The sequence below is a fragment of the Somniosus microcephalus genome, chromosome 14, assembly GCF_052327205.1.
Source record: "Somniosus microcephalus isolate GS21.2 chromosome 14, FLI_Smic_1.0, whole genome shotgun sequence".
In the NCBI taxonomy this organism is placed as follows: domain Eukaryota; kingdom Metazoa; phylum Chordata; class Chondrichthyes; order Squaliformes; family Somniosidae; genus Somniosus; species Somniosus microcephalus.
In genome coordinates this window covers 61,431,253-61,453,299 of record NC_141000.1, presented here as the reverse complement: position 1 = coordinate 61,453,299, position 22,047 = coordinate 61,431,253, and the positions used below count along the sequence as shown (strand labels likewise).

The 22,047-nt window shown below is 48.4% G+C and overlaps 1 protein-coding gene and 1 pseudogene across 3 annotated transcripts in view; one reads left to right on the top strand and one right to left on the bottom strand.

Annotated features, from left to right (window-relative positions):
• LOC147107509 (uncharacterized) overlaps positions 1-12,737 on the top strand; it is a 159,632-nt pseudogene extending 146,895 nt beyond the window's left edge.
• Positions 1-22,047, bottom strand: part of lsamp (limbic system associated membrane protein) — a 1,225,843-nt gene that overhangs the window by 649,223 nt on the left and 554,573 nt on the right. The window lies entirely within an intron of this gene.

Here is a 22,047-nt window from a genome sequence, read left to right as displayed (position 1 = left end):
TAAGGTGCAACGTCACGTCAAGGCCCCATTGGCCACATTCGCAGTACCAGAACGTCGATTCGACCATGTCAACGTGGACCTCGTCGGGCCGCTTCCATCGTCACAGGGGTTCACACACATCCTCACCATGGTCGATCGTACTACTAGATGGCCAGAGGCAGTTCCTTTGGTGTCTACTACGTCCGCTGATGTCGCCAGGGCATTCCTCTCCTCGTGGGTCGCACGTATCGGCGTTCCGGTGAACATTTCTTCAGACCGCGGTCCACAGTTCTCTTCCGAGCTCTGGAACGCTGTGGCCCAGGGTCTCAGCACCAAGCTTCACCGCACCACGGCCTATCGCCCGCAGGCAAACGGTTTGTGTGAACGTTTCCACAGATTGTTAAAGGCATCGTTGAGGGCCAGCCTCCAAGGCGCCGGATGGGTGGATAAGCTTCCGTGGGTCATGTTGGGTCTTCGCACGGCACCCAAAGAGAACCTGCAATCGTCCACCGCGGAGCTCGTGTAAGGCCAGCCACTCCGCTTACCGGGAGATTTCCTGCCGCTTCCAACTGAGCCGTGGTCCGCAGCCGACCAACTCAGCAACCACCGGGAAACAGCCAAGGCTTTGCGCCTATCCCAACTTCGCATCACGGCCTTCCATCTTCACACGTACCAGCGGAGCTAAAGAATGCTGAATTTGTATTCATTCATCATGATGCCCATAGGGATCTGCTCAAGGCCCCTTACACAGGCCCTTTCCGCGTACTGGAGACAGGCGACAAGAGTTTCTCCATAGACATCGGTGGTAAACCCGACCACATATCCATTGACCGTCTCAAACCGGCACACCTGGACATCGACCGGCCCGTAGAGACCACACAGCCACCACGACGTGGTCGCCCTCCCGCTGCATCCACGCCAGACCCAAGGCTTCCATCCGCCAGCCCGCCAGCTGTTCAACAACGTTCACTCCAAGAATACAGGAGTCGCTCTGACAGGCTTGTCAGACCTCCTAGTCAATTGACTTTTACTGTTAAAGACAATTCTGGGGGGCGCATGTGGCAGAGCCACCAGGGGACTCTGATCTAATGTACATAATTATCTTTAACAAATTATTAGCTACAGAATGAATCTGTATCTTTGTTCATATTATTGCATGTACATAGCACGGTCCCTTTAAGAATGAGACCAAACGCGATGACGTCATCGCGTTGATCACGTGATCCTCCAGCGGCGGGAAAACGTGATGATGTCATGACATCAGGCTGGGGAGCCGCCCTAGCCAGTCCTCATGGAGCCAGCTAAGAGTACAGACCTGTAATTTAGTTCTCCTGTGTTTTCGTGTTAAACTCTGTTGAATAGTATTAAACATCGTTTGTTTGATAGACTGACTCGACCTCAGTCATTTAGTTAGGAATCTAGCCATTCTTACAACAGAATAGATTTTTACTAGAGTGGATTGAGGGATGAGGGATTACAGTTACATGGATAGACTGGAGAAGCTGGCATTGTTCTCCTTAGAAGAGAGAAGGCTCAGAGGAGACTTGATAGAGGTGTTTAAAATCATGAAGGGTTTAGATATAGTAAATAAAGAGAAACTGTTTTCAGTGGCTGAAGGGTTGGTAATCAGAGGGCACAGATTTAAGGTAATTGGCAAAAGAACCAGAGACGACCTGAGGGAAACCTTTTTTTGCAACGAGTGGTTAGGACTTGGAATGTACTGCCAGATAGCGTGGTGGAAACAGATTCAATAGTAGCCTTCAAAAGGGAATCTGATAAATACTTGAAGGAGAAAAAATTGCAGCGATATGAGGAAAGAGCAGGGGAGTAAGACTAACTGGATTGCTCTTCAAAAGAGCCAGTGCAGACTCAATGGGCCTCCTTCTGTGCTATATTATTCTGTAATTCTATGATTCTGGAACTTATCCTTATGGTCAATGAAAAAATAAAACAAAATATAGAAGAGGGTTAACAGCTACAAACACATACAAAACATAAATGCAACACTGCCTATGAATCCCAAATGCCCCTAATTGTCACCTTGCTGGTTTTATCGAACTAAATTCCACTTTAAGCAACAAGGATCTCTCGGTAGTTGACCAATACAACATGAGGATGTGTTCATTCTTGCACTGGGAATTTCCTCGAGGGTTCTCTGATCGGCCACCTTGGAAGAGCAGTGAAAACCCCAGAGACCTGTTTAAACGGGGCTTCCTCCAATCTTCTGCTGAAGTTACAGTGGTTGATGGGGAGAATCCCTGATGTGCCTCAATAATTCCGAGACTCGATGTTAGCGAAAGAAAACAAGGCTTTTATTAACTTAGAAGGTAACACGTAGTGGAGAGAGGTATCTTCCATCCGGAGGGCTGCAGTACTGGATATGAGGCCAGACTGAGCTTGCTTACATAGGGGCCAGGTATGGGCGGAGCCCGACACACAACACATTCCAATATACAATACAATGGTGAGGAAACGGAACTGGGGGAAGGGAAATGAAACTGAAACCGACCACAGTCACAGGCAGTGATGAATGGAATATTTCATCACATTCACCCCTTCTATAGATTTAGTCTGTTCGGGGGTTTGATAGTCCTCTGCGACCGACGTGGCTGTTGCGGTGCCGCGGGTGTCGGCTGGGTGTCCCCGGTAGCCTCCTGGGTCTCTGCCGGGGGTGCCGCCAGGGTTGTTGAAGGGGTAGTTGGTGGGGGTGCCGTTGGTCGATGTTCTTCCGGGGGTGATGAAAGAGTAGTGGGTGGGTAAGAGTTGCTGCGATCGTTGTCGCTGCTATCGCCGTGGTTGTTGTCGTTACCGGCTGGGGCGACGTCTTTTATGGACACGGTGTCCTCCCTTCCGTCGGCGTGCCGGACATATGCGTATTGGGGGTTGGCGTGGAGTAGGTACACTGGCTCCACGAGAGGGTCCGTCTTGTGGCCCCTCACATGCCTTCGCACGAATACCGGACCTGGGGTGGAGAGCCATGACGGCATGGATACGCCTGAGGTGGATTTCCGGGGAAAGACAAACATTCGTTCATGAGGCGTGGCATTAGTGGCAGTACACAATAGTGACCGTATCGAATGGAGCACATCCGAGAGGACTTCCTGCCAGCGGGAGATAGGGAGGCCCTTGGTCCTTAGAGCTAGAGTGACTGCTTTCCATACTGTCCCGTTCTCTTGCTCCACTTGGCCGTTACCCCGGGGGTTGTAGCTGGTGGTACGGCTCGTGGCGATCCCCCTGGACAGCATGTACTGGCGTAGCTCTTCACTCATGAAGGACGCCCCCCTACCCGTATGGATGTAGCTCAGCATACCGAACAGGCAGAACAGGCTGTTGAGGCATTTAATGACCGTGGCGCTGGTCATGTCTGGGCAGGGGAAGGCGAATGGGAACCAGGAGTATTCGTCCACAATGTTCAGGAAGTAAACATTGCGGTCGACGGGCGGGAGGGGGCCCTTGAAATCTAAGCTGAGCCGCTCAAAGGGCTGTGTAGCTTTGATTAAGTGGGCTCTATCTGGGCGGTAGAACCGAGGCTTGCACTCAGCGCAAGTGACCGAACTTCCTCAATCGAGTAGGGTAAATTACGGGACTTTATGAAGTGGAACAGCCGCGTGACCCCTGGGTGGCAGAGGTCGTTGTGGAGGGTCTGTAGCCGATCCCCGGTGGCGCTGGCACACATCCCTCGTGAGAGGGCATCAGGGGATTCGTTAAGGGCCGCTGGCCGGTAAATGATGTCCTACTCGAAGGTGGAGAGCTCGATCCGCCACCTAAGAATCTTATCATTTTTAATCTACCCCCTCTGTTTATTATTGAACATAAACGCTACCGACCGCTGGTCGGTAAGTAGGGTGAAGCGTTTGCCGGCTAGGTAGTGGCGCCAGTGGCGCACTGCCTCCACGATGGCTTGGGCCTCCTTTTCCATGGAGGAGTGTCTGATCTCGGGCCCTTGGAGGGTCCTCGAGAAGAAAGCTACGGGCCGCCCCACCTGGTTGAGGGTGGCCGCCAAGGCGAAGTCAGACGCATCACTTTCCACTTGAAATGGAGTGTTCTCGTCCACTGCCTGTAGCGTGGCCCGCTCAATATCCTGCTTAATGCTTTTGAAGGCGGCGTGGGCCTCAGCAGAGAGCGGAAAAGAGGATGCTTTCAAGAGGGGGCGGGCTTTGTCGGAGTAGTTGGGGACCCATTGGGAATAATAAGAAAATAACCCCAGGCACCTTTTCAGGGCTTTGGGAGTGTTGGGCAGGGGCAGCTCCCATAGGGGGCGCAATCGGTCGGGGTCTGGTCCGATTTCCCCATTCTCCACCACGCTGCCTAGTATGCAGAGGCGCGTGGTGTTGAAAACGCACTTGTCCTCGTTGTAGGTGAGGTTGAGTTTTTGTGCGGTTTCCAGGAACCTCTCGAGGTTCGAGTCGTGATCCTGCTGGTTGTGACCGCAAATGGTGACGTTGTCGAGGTAGGGGAAGGTTGCCTGCAAGTGGTGGTCATCGACCATGCGGTCCATCTCCCTCTGGAAGACCGAGACCCCATTCGTCACCCCAAAGGGGACTCTGAGGAATTGGTAGAGGCGTCCGTTCGCCTCGAAGGCGGTGTACGGGCGGTCCTCTGGTCTGATAGGGAGCTGGTGGTACGCTGACTTAAGGTCGATGGTGGAGAACACCCGGTATTGGGCGATTTGGTTCACCATTTCTGATATGCGGGGTAGCGGGTAGGCGTCTAGTTGGGTGTACCTGTTGATCGTTTGGCTATAGTCGATCACCATCCGTTTCTTCTCGCTACCCCTTACCACTACCACTTGGGCGCGCCACGGGCTGTTGCTGCGTTCAATAATGCGCTCTTTCAGGAGCCTGTCTACCTCGGTCGCGATAAACCGCCTGTCCTCCCAGCTGTACCTCCTGCTTTTGGTCGCTATTGGCCGGCAGTTAGGGGTAAGGTTCGCGAATAGCGAGGGCGGCTTTACCTTCAGGGTAGCCAGACCGCACACTGTGAGGGGCGGCTGGGACCCACCGTACTTGAGCGTGATGCTTTGGTGGTTGCACTGGAAATCCAGGCCCAAGATCACGCTCGCACATAGATTCTTCATGATTAATACTTTAAAATTATCATATACAGTTCCGTTAACGGACAATTGTACCGTGCAGTAACCCAGAATGGTCGATGTCTGGGTTTTATCAGCCATAGAGATGGTACCCTGAGTAGGGACCACCTTTAGGGAGAGTTGTTGTGCCAGTTCAGGGTGGCTAAAACTCTCCGTGCTTCCACTGTCAATTAAACATTTAACCCTGCACCCGTTTACCTCGATGTCCACCATTGATTTGGATAGCGGGTGCGGCCTGGTCTGGTCCACTGTGACCGATGCCACTGTAGGGCCCTGATCAAGACAAGATGGCGTCCACGCTGTCTGCTCATAAGATGGCGGACCCCACGAGGTCGGGCAAGATGGCGTCCAAGATGGCCGCTCCCACGGCGCGCACGCGGCGGTGGCGGGTTTTCCGGCGGTTGGTTTTCCGGCGGGGTTCCCTCTGCACACCTTCCTGAAGTGCCCCTTCTTACCGCACTTAAAGCAGGTGGTGCCTTTCGCCGGGCACATGTTTCTGGTGTGCTTTGGCTGCCCGCAGAAGTAGCAGTTGGGTCCCCGACGCGTCGCGGCTGTCGTAGGGCTTCTGGGGGAGAGCGGGGCCCCGACGGTGTCGGGCTGCCGGGCGGGGAAGATGCCTTCCAAGATGGTGGCGCCCTTGGTGCACACGTGGCGGCGTGGACGGCGCGGGCTGAAGAGTAGGCGTCCGAGTTTCTCTGAGCCACATCCAGGGATCGCGCGGTGTCCGCAGCCTGTTTCAGGTCCAATCCCGTTTTTTCCAGCAGTCTTTGCCGGATGTAAGTGGAGCTGAGGCCTGTGATAAAGGCATCGCGAACAAGCTCGTCAGTGTACACTACGGCTTTTACATCTCGGCACTTGCAGTCTTTGCCAAGCATTTTCAGGGTGCCTAGGAACTCCTCCACTGATTCCCCAGGTCGCTGTGCGCGAGTAGCGAGCAGATGCCTAGCATACACCTCATTCGTAGGCTGCTGGTAATGCGCCTTTAAGATGTCGCAGGCGGCCAGGTACGTGTCGGCGTCTTGGATGAGGGGGTAAACCCGGTGGCTTACCCAATTCCGCAGAATTCCGAGTTTCATACTCGCAGCGTCCGTAGCGTCTTTGACGGCTGCGGAATTGTCCAGGAAGAATTCCATACACATAAACCAGTGTCCGAAGCGTGCTGATGCGTCCGGAGCATGCTGATCCAAATCCAAACGTTCGGGTTTCAGGAGTTGATCCATTGTGTTGAAAAATACGTTAATAAAATTGATGTGCCTCAATAATTCCGAGACTCGATGTTAGCGAAAGAAAACAAGGCTTTTATTAACTTAGAAGGTAACACGTAGTGGGGAGAGGTATCTTCCATCCGGAGGGCTGCAGTACTGGATATGAGGCCAGACTGAGCTTGCTTACATAGGGGCCAGGTATGGGCGGAGCCCTACACACAACACATTCCAATATACAATACAATGGTGAGGAAACGGAACTGGGGGAAGGGAAATGAAACTGAAACCGACCACAGTCACAGGCAGTGATGAATGGAATATTTCATCACAATCCCCAAGGAAATGCCCAGCATTCATTTATATACATTTTGCTAGGAATAGATGGGGAAATCCGAAACAAACAGAAAATATTGGAAATACACAACACTATGTGGGAATAAAAAGTCCAATACAGAGTTGTGAGCTTCATGACCCGATGGTGTTCCTGAATTGTAAACTTCATAATTATAGTAAAATATTATTCTGCAGACAATTATAAATTTAGCAAACAACCCAGAAACTTTCTAAGATGTTGGGTTGCCTGAACTTGTCTGTAGAGTTTTTGTCAGTGCAGATTGATTTTGGTTAAATATTATCTCCAGTGTTGTATTCAATTTTATTTGAAATTCTGAATCTTGACTATCATTTTTCCATTATAGCAGAAAATATCTTCAACCTGAAAAGTGTCATCAATTCATTTACAAAAAGAGGTCTTAACATTCCATCCTCTTCATCTTTTATGAGACATCTTCCTGAAATAGCTCCATTTGTTGAATCTTTCAATTTTACTTCTCTCTACAAGACTTCATTGGTGATTCTAATCTACAGTTATGTTACTTTTTTCTTTATTTTACACAGTTACTTTTTCCAAAGTTCATATCCAGTCATACAAGTGAAAGTTCAAAATGTTATTTAGGTTATACCAAACATAACCATTAAATAAATGCGGGTAAAGTAGCATAGTGATTATGGCTGGGGAATTTAAATTCAGTTAATTAAATAAATCTGGAATAAAAAACTTTTATCAGTAATGGCAACCATGAAAGTATCGGATTGTCGTAAAAACCCATCTGGTTCGCTAATGTACTTTAGGGAAGGAAATCTGCCGTCCTTACCCAGTCTGGCCTATATGTGACTCCAGACCCACAGCATTGTGGTTGACTCTTAACTGCCCTCTGACATGGCCTAGTACGCCACTCAGTTGTATCAAAGGACAATTATGGATGGGCAATAAATGCTGGCATTGCGAGCGATGCCCACATCCTGTGAACGAATAAAAAAAAGCAAACTGACTCCAACTAATGAATCCAGGAACAGTACCTCATTCTTTCAAGCCATGGTTTAATAACAGAATTCTCTATAAATGACAGGCAGGCACAAGTGCAATTTCTCAAAAAATGCCTAAAATACATAACAGGTCACTCAGCATCTGTGGATGTAGTCCTAATATTCAATGCAGTTTCAATGTTATATTCCTAGGTCCTGCTACAGTAGTTGCAGATTTTGACCTGTGTGAGTCACCTGCCATAAAAGTAAGGCACTCAGACCACTTACAGGAGTGACTGACACCACTGAACCTGGGCAGGTATCTACAGCAGACCCGAATTCAGAACACCCTTCAGCAGACATTCTAAAGAAGGGTTCTGCCAAAACATTAACATTAAACCTGTTGTGTATTGCCAATATTTTCTGCGTTTGTTTCAGATTTTCATCATGTCCAACAAGGATAGTCACATACTGAGGTTCCCAACCCTCCTAGAATGACTGGGAGTTTCCCGGAATAGGAGGCACCTCTCCTGAGCTGTGCCTCCAACAGCTCAGAAGATCAGCTATTTATATTTCCTGCCGCAGTGTGCACCGCACCTCTCCCCACCTCTCCCCACCCACCACCCCACTCCCCACCCACCGCACCTCTCCCCACCCACCACCCCACTCCCCACCCACCGCACCTCTCCCCACCCACCACCCCACGCCCCACCCACCGCACCTCTTCCCACCCACCACCCCACTCCCCACCCACCGCACCTCTCCCCACCCACCACCCCACTCCCCACCCACTGCACCTCTCCCCACCCACCGCCCCACTCCCCACCCACTGCACCTCTCCCCACCCACCGCCCCACTCCCCACCCACCGCACCTCTCCCCACCCACCGCACCTCTCCCCACCCACCGCCCCACTCCCCACCCACCGCACCTCTCCCCACCCACCGCCCTACTCCCCACCCACCGCACCTCTCCCCACCCACCACCCCACTCCCCACCCACCACCCCACTCCCCACCCACCGCACCTCTCCCCACCCACCACCCCACTCCCCACCCACCACCCCCACGCTCTGGGAAGCCACCGGCTGCTGTCAAATCCTTAGGTTCAATTGTCACCTGGCTACTGCCAGAGAGAGCCACGATGGCGTGGAATGCATTCGGCAGGGGGCTGCAGAGTCGGAAATTGGGAGACTCGGGAATCACGGATGTCCATTCGGGAAGTCTCTGAAATTTAGGGGCTTGAAATCGAGGGAAGCCTGAAATCGGCAGTGGCAGCAGTGGGGGGCTTGAGAGTGGGGGAGTTGGTGAAAAGGAAACTGGGGGATCAAGGGGAAAAGATGGAGACTGGGGAATGGGGGCTCCGGTGGGGGGGGAGGGATGGAGAATAGGGAATCGGGGGAAAGATATAAACTGGGGAATAGGGCACGGGGAATGGAGGCTCAGAGGGAAGAGAGATGGAGAATGGGGGATTAGGGAGGAAAGATGGAGACTGGGGAATAGGGGCTCAGGGAGAGACATGGGGAATTAGGGGATGGGAGGTCGTGGGAGAGAAGGGACCCGTGGTCGTGGGATTGGGCTTCAAGCGAGTTGGGGGTGGGGGGAAATGGGTTGGGCATGGGCATTGGGGCCAGCATTTCCCACAGAGCCAGGAGCAGCAGCAAGGTGGTGAGTGGGAGTAGCACTAAGAGAGGAGCAGCCAGTAAAGGGATGAGTGAAACCTGGGGACCTTACTGTTGATAAATAGTGAACGATTACATATATTGGTGGGTGAATAGGAAACTAGGGAACAGAAAACAAGGATTCTCACTGGAAGAAACAAGAACAAACAAGGGAGGAGGAAGGTTCTTGAATTGAGCGCTATTAGACCATGGGATACTTTGGTACATCTGGCTATTGAGGTACAGACTAAAACTTAATTTCAAAGGGAACGGGATGTATATTTGAAAAGGAGGAATATAAAAAGATCTTTGGTCGGGAATGGGTTACAGGAGAGATCGGTCCTGTTAAAAGTGGCATCAACTGGGGAGCCTGACTCACCTTGTGCAGTGCAGGGTGATTCCGGCTATGGTTTCAGGGTGAATATCAGTGGGTTATAGGGTTACTACTAGTGACAGGTTGGATATTGGGGTTAAATTTATTACTACCAGTTACATATAGACTATCAGTGAGTTGCTGTATTACTGTTAGTTATGATGGAAATCTGAGTTTTACCAGTGTTACTATTAGTTATTGGTGCAATTTCTGTGAGTTACCATTATTTACTGGTGGAATCAAAGTTCCTCCCACCTCTGGTTTCCCCTCTGCGAATCGCTCCCCCATCTACGGGTTCCCCACCCTCAGTTTCCCCACCCCCTCTTTGCTTTCTTTCCCGCCCTTGGTTTCTCCTCTTTCCTGCCCTCAGTTTCCCTTCTTCGTCTGCTCATGGGAGGCTTCCTAGTTTGTGAAAGTTGTCGCACAACAACTGCTGGCGCGAAACCACAAGGAAAAATACCCAACCTTGAGAAGGTAAATGCAATAACAGTTGTAGAAGTCATATGATCATGTCATGTGGTCAGAATGTCACGTGTTCAAACCTCCAGAGATGCCTCCAACCAGAGTTGGCAACCCAACCACACACTCTATCCTGTTAACATCTGCCCATAATGGGTGTCCATTAAAGTCTCATCATACCCAGATGTGCCTCAAAGTTTAGACTGAACTCGACAACCAGATGCCAAATGCAAATGTCTATTCCTGAGGTAAAAATGCTCACAAAGTAACTTACCCATAACACAATATACAGAAGAAAATCACTCAGTTAAATATCTATGCATCTCAAAAATGGCTGCAGCTAAATCACATTCTGCTATGTTACTGTTGGTTCAGGCATTTTGGGACAGTAAGATATTTATAAACCTGCTCAAAAAATATCAGAATCAAAAATGAAAACATATTTTTCAATTAAAATTACTATTTTTTTCTAGAAGAGAAATGTAATATTATCATGTTGAATGGGTTATCACAATCCACTACCACCGAAAAAGAAATCTAACATTTGGGGCATTTCAGCCATATTGCCTGTGATAACTCTTCAAATACACTTTTACTGTAAATGGACTTGCTCTAAGTGTATATATCTTGTGATGTGTATAAAGTAATGGAAAATCAGGTGTACACTTAAAAAAAGTGCACCGTAGCAGGCTGTATCACGGAATTGCCTGAAGGGCAATTGAATTGCACTCAAAGGCAATAAAAAGCTTTTACTTTCTGTGTAACCACGGTGACTTCCAGCAGTCTTAGTTCTCTACACACAAATGTAGAGCCAGTTCATTGTGTGAATTACAATAGAAAATGGATGCTGACTGATTTGGGGTTTAAAGAAGCCGAGAAGAATGGATTGGGACATTGCACATGCTTTTAGAGAATCGTTTATTCCTATTTTTAACACCAAATCCATAATGTGTAGACAAATCGCTCAGTTAGCACCTGCAGAAGTTGTCCAGTGACTTATAAAAGTATGATTCCGTCGATGGTCAATAATGTGAATGTGGTTCAGTGGCACATTTGGTGGCAGAGGGCTGTTTTATAGACCACAATTGATCTTCAGCCTATTTAAATAAATACAGACTGCCTTGGCCTTAAATGTGATTCTCAGATGAATGCTAGAGTTTAGAAGAATGAGAGGGGATCTCATTGAAACTTATAAAATTCTAACAGGACTAGACAGACTAGATGCAGGAAGGATGTTCCCGATGGCAGGGGAGTCCAGAACCAGGGGTCACAGTCTAAGGATAAGGGGAAAGCCATTTACGACTGAGATGAGGAGGAATTACTTCACCCAGAGAGTGGTGAACCTGTGGAATTCTCTACCACAGAAGGCAGTTGAGGCCAATTCATTAAATATATTCAAGAAGGAGTTAGATATATTTCTTAAGGCTAAGGGGATCAAGGGATATGGGGAGAAAGCAGGGACAGGGTACTGAATTTGGATGATCAGCCATGATCTCATTAAATGGTGGAGCAGGCTCGAGGGGCTGAATGGCCTACTCCTGCTCCTATCTTCTATGTTTCTATGCTACAATTGTCCCAATTAGCAGGATTCAAATGTTAACAGGTACATACATCTTAGTGATCAGCATGGAGGTTAAAAAGCTGATAAAGAGTTAAACGTAAACAGAAAAAAAAATATTTAGGTTGTCAAGATGTAGTGTGACGTTGTGTAGACAAATTACCACTGTGTATCTGCAGAGATCTGCAGATTTCCTGCCTCAAGCAGCAAGCTCATTGCGTATGTCAGAGTAAGTCATGCATTCTCTGCCTGGAGGTAGAGAATAAACTTTATGATGGGTTGTGAGACATAATAAGCAGAAAGCTTTAGAATCAAAACAGACTTCAAATTCCTGATATTTTGCAAGTTGTGGTATAGATGATATCCCACACTGGTGGCCTGCTTTCATTCAAAATTACACAAAATCAAAGTAGCACATTTATTCGTAAAGCACTTGTTAATGATGTGTATTGAGCTTACTAAACTGAACTATGTCCCTTGAAAAGGCTGCCTTTTACTTTTGGGAGTTGAATTCAAATTCAGTTGAGATGGACACCACTCTCTCACACACATGCACACAAACACCTTAGGCAGTCTCCAGTTCCGATTGCACAAAACTGCCTGACAAATGGCATTAAATGCAGAAGTAGCGAATGACTTCAGTGCACGCGATAAAATTGTTACAAAATCTTTAAAAATGTAACACCTGATTAAGGTAGAAAAACAGCGCTGGCCTTGCATATGGTTTTAAAGTTCAGTCAAAATAACAATGCGGCTGATTTCATGTGGGCGATGTGCTCATCAGCCCACTAGCAGGAAGCAACCACCTGTACACCGCTTCCTGCAGGACATGAACAGAGCTTAATGATCCTTTGGACATTTCATAAATTAGGGATGGCTTGACAGTTATTGCCACCCACTCCTGATTTCCTACATTAATTCAGGACACAATATTGAAGCCGTACCTAAGTTGGTTTTAGCTCAATTCTGAATGCATAAAAATATATCTTTGTTAACAGGATACAAAAAGAAACAGCTGGAGCCTTCCCCCGAGTGTCACAGGGCTCTGGCTGTTGGCTTTCCTCACAGCTGGGGTCAGGATTCTTTCAACACAAATGTGGCTACTTAACCTTGACCACAAGCAGGAACCATGATTTCAAGAGCAAAATACCTGATTCTGCCCAGCCATAATTCAAAGTATTGAAATAAATAATCATACTGTTAAGCAGGAAATAACCCCAGCTGAAACTAATTATTTTTCTCAGTGGTAATCTCTTGCCTGTTGCTCAATTAATATGCACCAAATTTATTGTTGTTTCAAGTTTACGGATTCTTGATCCCTCAACTATTTAAAAACTTTTCCTCGAAATTATGTGTATAGCATGGGATTGATTTTCAAAATAGTTGAGGTTCCAAAATGGTGCATTTGACCTTGGCTTTTGTTGCAAATATATCTCAGTCCCAGACCTGCTGAATCTAGGGGTAAAAATAAAGTAGGATAGTAAGACTTCACTGCTTCTTACTGAGATGGTGCAACAAAGCACAAAAATAATAGGTAACTGAGGCTTTTTCTGAGGTAGAAAAAAACTCAAACATTGGAGAGAGTTCTGAGAACAGAATAAAGAATGATTCCCAGGCTTAGGGCTCTAAATTTTGAGGATAATTCCCAGTGCTGGACTTATTTTCATTAGGGAAAAGAAGACTAAGGAAAGGGGTTATGATTCATATTTTTTAAATGGAGCTGTGCAAGACCACAGAAGGGTAAATTTTGGAGTTATGAACAGAACTCATGGATGACGTAGTGGAAACTAGAACCAGAAATCAAACAAGGGTAGAGGAATGCAATTTTAAGCACTTTTTTTCAAATTCCTGAAAGCTGTAACTCATGTTGGCTATGTTTTCATGGATGCTGATAGTTTTCTGGCATTGCCCAAGTATCTATTCTTCACATATAAAAAGACTTACATTTATATAGCGCCTTTCACTACCAACAGCCGTCTCAAAGCGCTTTACAGCCAATTAAGTACTTTTGGAGTGTAGTCACTGTTGTAATGTAGGAAATGCAGCAGCCAATTTGTGCATAGCAAGCTCCCACAAACAGCAATGAGATAATGACCAGATAATCTGTTTTTGTTATGTTGATTGAAGGATAAATATTGGCCAGGACACCGGGGATAACTCCCCTGCTCTTCTTTGAAATAGTGCCATGGGATCTTTTGCATCCATCTGAGAGAGCAGACGGGGTCTCGGTTTAATGCCTCATCCAAAAGACGGCACCTCTGACAGTGCAGCACTCCCTCAGCACTGCACTGGAGTGGGACTTGAACCCACAACCTTCTGACTCAGAGGCGAGTGAGCTACCCACTTTTTTTTAAATTATATTCTTTATTGAACATTACGAACATTTACAACATCGTGATCATTCCATTGTATCATACAAATCAATTCCGCCACTCTGCACAGCCATTCCTCCACCACATACTAACATCAAAACCTGAAGTTGAATTTGTCTCCCGTAACATATATTGATTGTACTTTAAAAATTGATTGTAAAATACTATCTTTAAATTCCTTTCTGAATAAAACATCCACAGAGCCTTATAATGATCTTATAATGATCTTTTAGCTTATATTTAAAATACTCTTTTAGATTGATTCTCCTCCCCTTAAAAAACAGAGCATTCCTTCTTTGCACAATCACAAATCTAGCCTAACTGAACATTAAATTAATTGCCACTCCACTAGACTCGGGCAGACTCTCCTGCAATCCCCATCTTAAAATTGAGTCCCACGGGATTCCCATTCTTGCTCTTCGGTCCCCACCCAGCAAAAAAACTTCACACAACTGTCGAACATAGTACTTAAAATCATTTAGCTGCGGACATAATAATACCAATAAATGGGACAGAGTCTCATCCCGTGTCCCACACACTGGGCAAGTTGCCCCCTCCACTTGTCCAATCTTACACAAGACAGTCATGGTAAAAATTTGGTTATGAGACAATTTGAAATCTAGTTCAATCCACTCTGGATATTTAAAATTTGCCCACACTCCCTTCCAAATCCTGTTAAAGTCCAGCTGCCAAAACTCCTGACCAGCAGGTGTCTTGAATCTCCATTCTCTAAATAACTCATAGAAATCTCGAGTATTACAGTTGTCAAATTGGACCAACTTTCCCCCTTTCTCCAGTAGAAAGCTTGGAAAAGCGGGACACATTTACTTCCTTTGGAAATTTCCACATTTATTTCTGCCATCCAATCCTGTGGCATTGCCCTCACAAACTTCTCATACATGATCCCTATTGCTTTTTCCTCTACCTCCTGATCCTCCTCCCACACCATGTCCCTCACTATCGCTTCCAGCAACCAACCTGGAATTACCTCGTATTGTGGCGGAGCCACTGAACGTCTCTGGGCAACTCTACATAATTCCCTTTAACGATGTTCTAACACCAGCCTAAGCCTGTACCATTGTGTTAGACATTACTTGGTTTTGTATATAGTATTTGTATGCACGGGGCGTGGCCCCTTTAAGAGTCCGGGAAAACGCGGGCAAACGCGATGACATCATGTCACAAACCACGTGACTGCCCAGGCAGTCCTCGTGGAAGCTCCATCTTGTTAAGACCTGTTTCGTGGTTCTCCTGTATCGATCTCATCAAACTGTTTGAACTCATTTAGTTTTACATTAAAGACCTGTTTGATTTGATCTCCTGAGTTGACCTCAGTTATTAGTTAGGAATTTGTCAATTCCTACATTGGTGACCCCGTCTTTTGTGAACTTTTTCGCAAAAAGGACACAGCATGGAGGCCAACGCTGTTTCGCTGAAGCTACCGCAGTTCTGGGAGCAGCAAGCGACTTCGTGGTTCATTCAGGTCGAGGCCCAATTCGCCCTGAGGGACATCGTTGTGGATCAGACCAAATATCTCTATGTGGTCTCCGCCCTCGACGGCTCTACCGCCTTGCGGATCGTCAGGCTCCTCGAGAACCCTCCGGCAGAGCGCAAGTATGAAACCCTCAAGGCGCGGTTGCTGCAAGTTTTCGGGCTCACTAAGGCGGAGTGCGCCCGTCGATTGCTCGCTATGCTCGGGCTCGGGGACTCCAAGCCTTCGGAGTTAATGAGCCAAATGCTCACATTCCTTGGCTCCGAACCGGAATGCTTCCTATTCCGGGAAATATTCCTCAGCCAGCTACCGGAGCAGGTGCAAGCCGCCCTGGCCAGATCTGAAGTTGAGGACTGCGCAGCACTCGCGGCAGAGGCGGACAAAATTTTCGCGGTTACTCAGCAGTACTGCGCCGCCACGAGGCGCCCATCCCCCACAGACGCCACCCCAGCTCGTCAGCCTGCTGGGCTGTGTTTCTACCACGCGCAGTTCGGCACGAAAGCAAGACGTTGCCGCGCTCCCTGCAGCTTCCCCCCCGACAAAAAACGACTACGACCACCGAGGAATGGGTCTAACGGGTGCCCCGCGGCCGTGATGGCGATCGGCAATGCGGGCAAGTTGCTGTTTATCACCGATACTCTCTCCGGTCGTCGTTTTCTGTGCGACACCGGAGCGCAGTGCAGCATATTACCCACGTCTGCCCTCGATGTGCCGACCGGGATTCACGGCTTCGCCCTTGAAGAGGCCAATGGCGGAGCAATTCAGGCCTTCAGCAGACGGCGGGTGCAGTTGTGTTTCGGGGGCCAACACTTTTACTGGGACTTTGTTACGGCCAAGGTTTCGCAACCCATTCTCGGCGCAGATTTCCTGTGCGCCAACAGCCTCCTGGTCGATGTGCGGAACCGGCGGTTGGTCAACGTGGCAACTTTTCATTCTATCCCTTGTTACCGCAGTAACACTACGTCGCGCACCGTTGCCTGTGCTTTTCCGGCTCCGGATGAGTTCGCTCGCCTGCTAGGCGAATTTCCCGACCTGACCAGACCCACGTTCTCCTCCACAGCCATGAAACACAGTGTGGAACACCACATCACCACCAACGGCCCCCCGGTCTACGCGCGGGCCCCGGCGCCTGGAACCTGGCAAGCTGGAGGTCGCAAAAGCGGAGTTCGTGACCATGGAACAGTTAGGGATTATTCGCCGGTCAAGTAGTCCCTGGTCTTCACCCCTCCACATCGTTCTGAAGCCTGGCGGCGGATGGCAGCCATGCAGCGACTATCGATGCCTAAACGATGCCACCACTCCTGATCGGTACCCGATCCCCCACATCCAGGATTTCTCCGCCTATTTGGCAGGGAACACTGTCTTCTCGAAAGTTGACCTCGGCCTGGGCTACCACCAGGTCCCCGTTCATCCCCAAGACGTCCAGAAGACCGCAGTCATCACCCCATTCGGCCTTTTCGAGTTTTTAAGAATGCCGTTTGGGTTGAAGAACGCCGCTCAGGCTTTCCAATGCCTGATGGACTCCATGCTGTGGGACCTCAAGTTCCTCTTCGTCTACCTGGACGATATTCTCATTGCCAATCCCGATAAAGAAGAACACATCTGTCACATGGCCTGATTATCAACCCGGCCAAGTGTCAGTTTGACCTGCAGCAAATTGATTTCCTGGGGCATCGCATCACTTCAGAGGGAGCGGTTCCTTTACAAGCGAAGGTAGAGGCGGTGACATCCTTTCCACGCCCGCAAACCATTAGGGCCCTGCAGGAATTCCTAGGTATGGTAAACTTTTACCACCGTTTCGTGCCGAAGGCAGCACTACTCATGCAGCCCCTGAACGAGGCCCTCAAGGGCAAGACTGGCAAAGATAAGGTAGACTGGATGGATGACATGGCCCGGGCGTTCGCTGACACCAAAAGCGCCTTGGCCAATGCGACTATGCTGGCGCACCTGTTGCCAGGAGCCACCATCGCCCTCACCACCGACACGTCAGACTACGCAATCGGCTCCATGCAAGAGCAGTGGGTGAACGGGACGTGGCAGCCATTGGCATTCTTCAGCCGTCAACTACGGCGTAACAAGAGAGCGTATAGCACTTTCGACCGGGAGTTGCTCGCTCTTTTTCTGGCCATCCGCCATTTTCGCTTCCTCCTCAAAGGACGCCCCTTCACCGCCTTCGTGGACCATAAACTGCTCACCTTCACCATGGCCAAGACCGCCGAACCGTGGTCATCCCGACAGCAACGTCAACTGACCTATATATCCGAGTTCACCACGGATATACAGCACGTGGCCGGTAAGGACAACCTGGTGGCCGACTGCCACTCCCGCGCGACCATCAATACGGTTCATTTAGGCATCGATTACACCCTCATGGCAGCGGATCAAGCCTCGGACCCAGAAGTCCAAGCCGACAGAACCACCGTCACTGGCCTCCAGTTGGCCGACGTCAAGCTCCATGTGGCAGGTACCACGCTTTTGTGTGACTCATAGATTCATAGAAGATAGGAGCAGGAGTAGGCCATTCAGCCCTTCGAGCCTGCTCCGCCATTCAATGAGATCATGGCTGATCATCCAATTTCAGTACCCTGTCCCTGCCTTCTCCCCATATCCCTTGATCCCTTTAGCCTCAAGAAATATATCCAACTCTTTCTTGAATATATTTAATGAACTGGCCTCCACCGCCCTCTGTGGCAGAGAATTCCACAGGTTCACCACTCTCTGGGTGAAGAAATTCCTCCTCATTTCAGTCTTAAATGGCTTACCCCTTATCCTTAGACTATGACCCCTGGTTCTGGACTCCCCGGCCATCAGAAACATCCTTCCTGCATCTAGTCTGTCCAGACCTGCCAGAATTTTATAGGTTTCGATGAGATCCCCTCTCAATCTTCTAAACTCCAGTGAGTATAAGCCCAATCGACACAATCTCTCCTCATACGTCATTCCTGCCATCCCAGGTATCAGCCTGGTGAATCTTCGCTGCACTCCCTCCATGGCAAGAACGTCCTTCCTCAGGTAAGGTGACCAAAACTGCACACAATACTCAAGGTGCGGTCTCACCAAGGCCCTGTACAACTGTAGCAAGACATCCTTGCTCCTGTACTCGAACCCTCTTGCTACGAAGGCCAACATACCATTCGCCTTCTCAACCGCCTGCTGCACCTGCATGCGTACCTTCAGCGACTGGTGCACAATAACACCCAGGTCTCTTTGCACTTCCCCTTCTCTCAATCTATTGCCATTCAAATAATAATCTGCCTTCCTGTTTTTGCCACCAAAGTGGATAACCTCACATTTATCCACATTATAGTGCATTTGCCATGTTTCTGCCCAATCACCCAACCTGTCCAAATTGTACTGGAGTTTCACGACATCCTCCTCACAGCTTACCCTCCCACCCAGCTTTGTGTCATCTGCAAATTTGGAGATATTACATCCAATTCCCTCGTCCAGATCATTAATATATATTGTGAACAGCTGGGGTCCTAGGACCGATCCTTGCTGTACCCCACTAGTCACTGCCTGCCACTCGGAAAACGACCCGTTTATTCCAACTCTTTGCTTTCTGTCCGCCAACCAGTTCTCTATCCAAGTCAATACCTTGCCCCCAATCCCATGTGCCTTAATTTTGCACGCTAATCTCTTATGTGGGACCTTATCGAAAGCATTCTGAAAGTCCAAATACACCACATCCACTGGTTCTCCCTTATCTATTTTACCAGTTACATCCTCAAAAAATTCCAGTAGATTAGTCAAGCATAATTTACCTTTTGTAAATCCATGTTGACTTTGTCCGATCCTGTCACTGCTTTCCAAATGCTCTGCTATTACATCTTTTATAATGGACTCTAGCATTTTCCCCACTACCGATGTCAGGCTTACCGGTCTATAATTCCCCGCTTTTTCTCTGCCATCTTTTTTGAATAGTGGCGTAACATTAGCTACCCTCGAATCCATGGGTACCGTTCCAGAGTCTATCGAGTTCTGGAAGATGACCAGCAATGCATCTACTATCTCTAGGGCCACTTCCTTAAGTACCCTGGGATGTAGACCATCAGGCCCTGGGGATTTATCGGCCTTCAGTCCCATCAATTTTCCTAACACCATTTCCCTACAAATACTGATTTCTTTCAGTTCCTCCCTTTCATCAGACCCTATGTTCCCCGGCATCTCTGGGAGGTTATTTGTGTCCTCCTTTGTGAAGACAGAACCAAAGTATGTATTTAGTTGGTCTGCCATTTCCTTGTTTCCCATTATAAATTCCCCTGATTCTGACTGTAAGGGACCTACGCTTGACTTCACCAATCTTTTTCTCTTCACATATCTATAAAAGCTTTTACAGTCAGTTTTTATGTTCCCTGCTAGCTTACTCTCATATTCTATTTTCCCTTTCTTAATTAATCCCTTTGTCCTCCTTTGTTGACTCCTAAACTGCTCCCAATCCTCAGGATTATTGCTTTTTCTAGCCAATTTATATGTCCTCTCCTTGGATCTTATGCTATCCCTAATTTCCCTTGTTAGCCACGGTTGAGTCACCTTTTTTGTTTTATTTTTATGCCAAACTGGGATGAACAAATTCTGTAGCTCATCCATTCGGTCTTTGAATGTTTGCCATTGCCTATCCACCATCAACCCTTTGAGTGCCATTCCCTAATCAATCCTACCCAACTCGCTCCTCAGACCATCGTAGTTTCCTTTATTTAAATTGAGGACCCTTGTCTCTGAGTCAACTACTTCATTCTCCATCTTAATGAAGAATTCGATCATATTATGATCGCTCCGACCCAAGGGGCCTCATACAACAAGATTGCTAATTAATCCTTTCTCGTTACATAATACCCAGTCTAAGATGGCCTGATCTCTGGTTGGTTCCTCGACATATTGGTCCAGGAAACCATCCCATAAACACTCCAGGAATTCCTCCTCCACAGTATTGTTATTAATTTGGTTGGCCCAATCTATATGTAGATTAAAGTCACCCATGATGACTCCTGTGCCCTTATTGCACGCTTCTTTAATTTCCCTTTTAATGCCATCCCCAACCTCCGCCTTACTGTTTGGAGGTCTATATACCACTCCCACTAATGTTTTTTTCCCCTTAGTATTTCTTAACTCTACCCATACAGATTCCACATCATCAGAGCTAATATCCTTCATTACAATTGTATTAATCCCTTCTTTAACCAGTAATGCTACCCCACCTCCCTTTCCTTTTTGCCTATCTTTCCTAAATATCGAATACCCCTGAATGTTGAGTTCCCAGTCTTGGCCGTCCTTGAGCCACGTTTCCGTAATCCCAACCAAATCATATTCGTTTACCTCTATTTGCACAGCCAATTCATCCACCTTATTACAAATGCTCCTCGCATTAAAACACAAAGCCTTCAGGCTTGTTTTTTTAACGCTCTTAGACCTATTAGAATTATTGTTTACTGTGGCCACGTTTGATTTAAACCGTTGATTTCTCTGACTGCCACTTCTGTTTTTCTCCTTCCTATCTTTTGCTTTTATCCCTGTTTTCCTTTCCTCTGTTTCCCTGCTCAGGTTCCCAAACCCCTGTCATTTTAGTTTAAACCCCCCCGAACAGTGCTAGCAAACCTCCCCGCAAGGATATTTGTCCCGCTCGCCCTGTCGTACCGGCCGGCTGGCGCCGCAAAGTGTTCGATGCCATACATGGGCTGTCACACCCAGGAATGAAGGCCTCCCAGAAGCTGATGTCAGCGAAATTCGTATGGCACAGCATGCAAAAGGATGTCTGCGACTGGACCAACACCTGCGTGGTCTGCCAAAAGGCCAAAGTGCAGCGTCACATCAAAGCTCCGTTGGCCACCGTCACAGTGCCGGAGCGACGGTTTGACCATGTCAATGTGGACCTGGTGGGTCCACTCCCACCCTCCCATGGTTTTTCACACATCCTGACCATGGTTGACCGCACCACCAGATGGCCGGAGGCGGTTCCCCTATCGTCCACTACTTCAGCGGATGTGGCCAGGGCGTTCATTTCCACCTGGGTCGCCCGTTTCAGAGTGCCCGCTGATATTTCTTCGGACAGGGGACCACAGTTTTCCTCCGAACTCTGGAATGCAGTGGCCCAAGGAGTCGGTGTCAAATTACACCGCACCACAGCTTACCACCCACAGGCGAATGGTCTCTGTGAACGTTTCCACCGGTCGCTGAAAGCCGCCCTGAGGGCCAGCCTCCAGGATGCTGGATGGGCAGACGAGCTACCGTGGGTTCTGTTGGGCCTTCGCACGGCCCCCAAAGAAGACCTTCACTCTTCATCCGCGGAGCTGGTGTACGGACAACCGTTGCGAGTCCCAGGAGATTTCCTACCAGAATCGATGAAGCCTTGGTCCGCGTCTGACCAGCTTACTAGTCACTGGGAGGCGGCCAGCTTTTTCGCGCCGGTGCCCACTTCGCACCACGGGCTGCAGAGTTTGCATGTTCCAACGGGTCTTCACAAGGCAGAATATGTCTTTATCCATCACGATGCTCATAGGAATCCACTCAAGGCCCCATATACTGGTCCCTTCTGTGTGTTGGAGGCAGGAGACAAA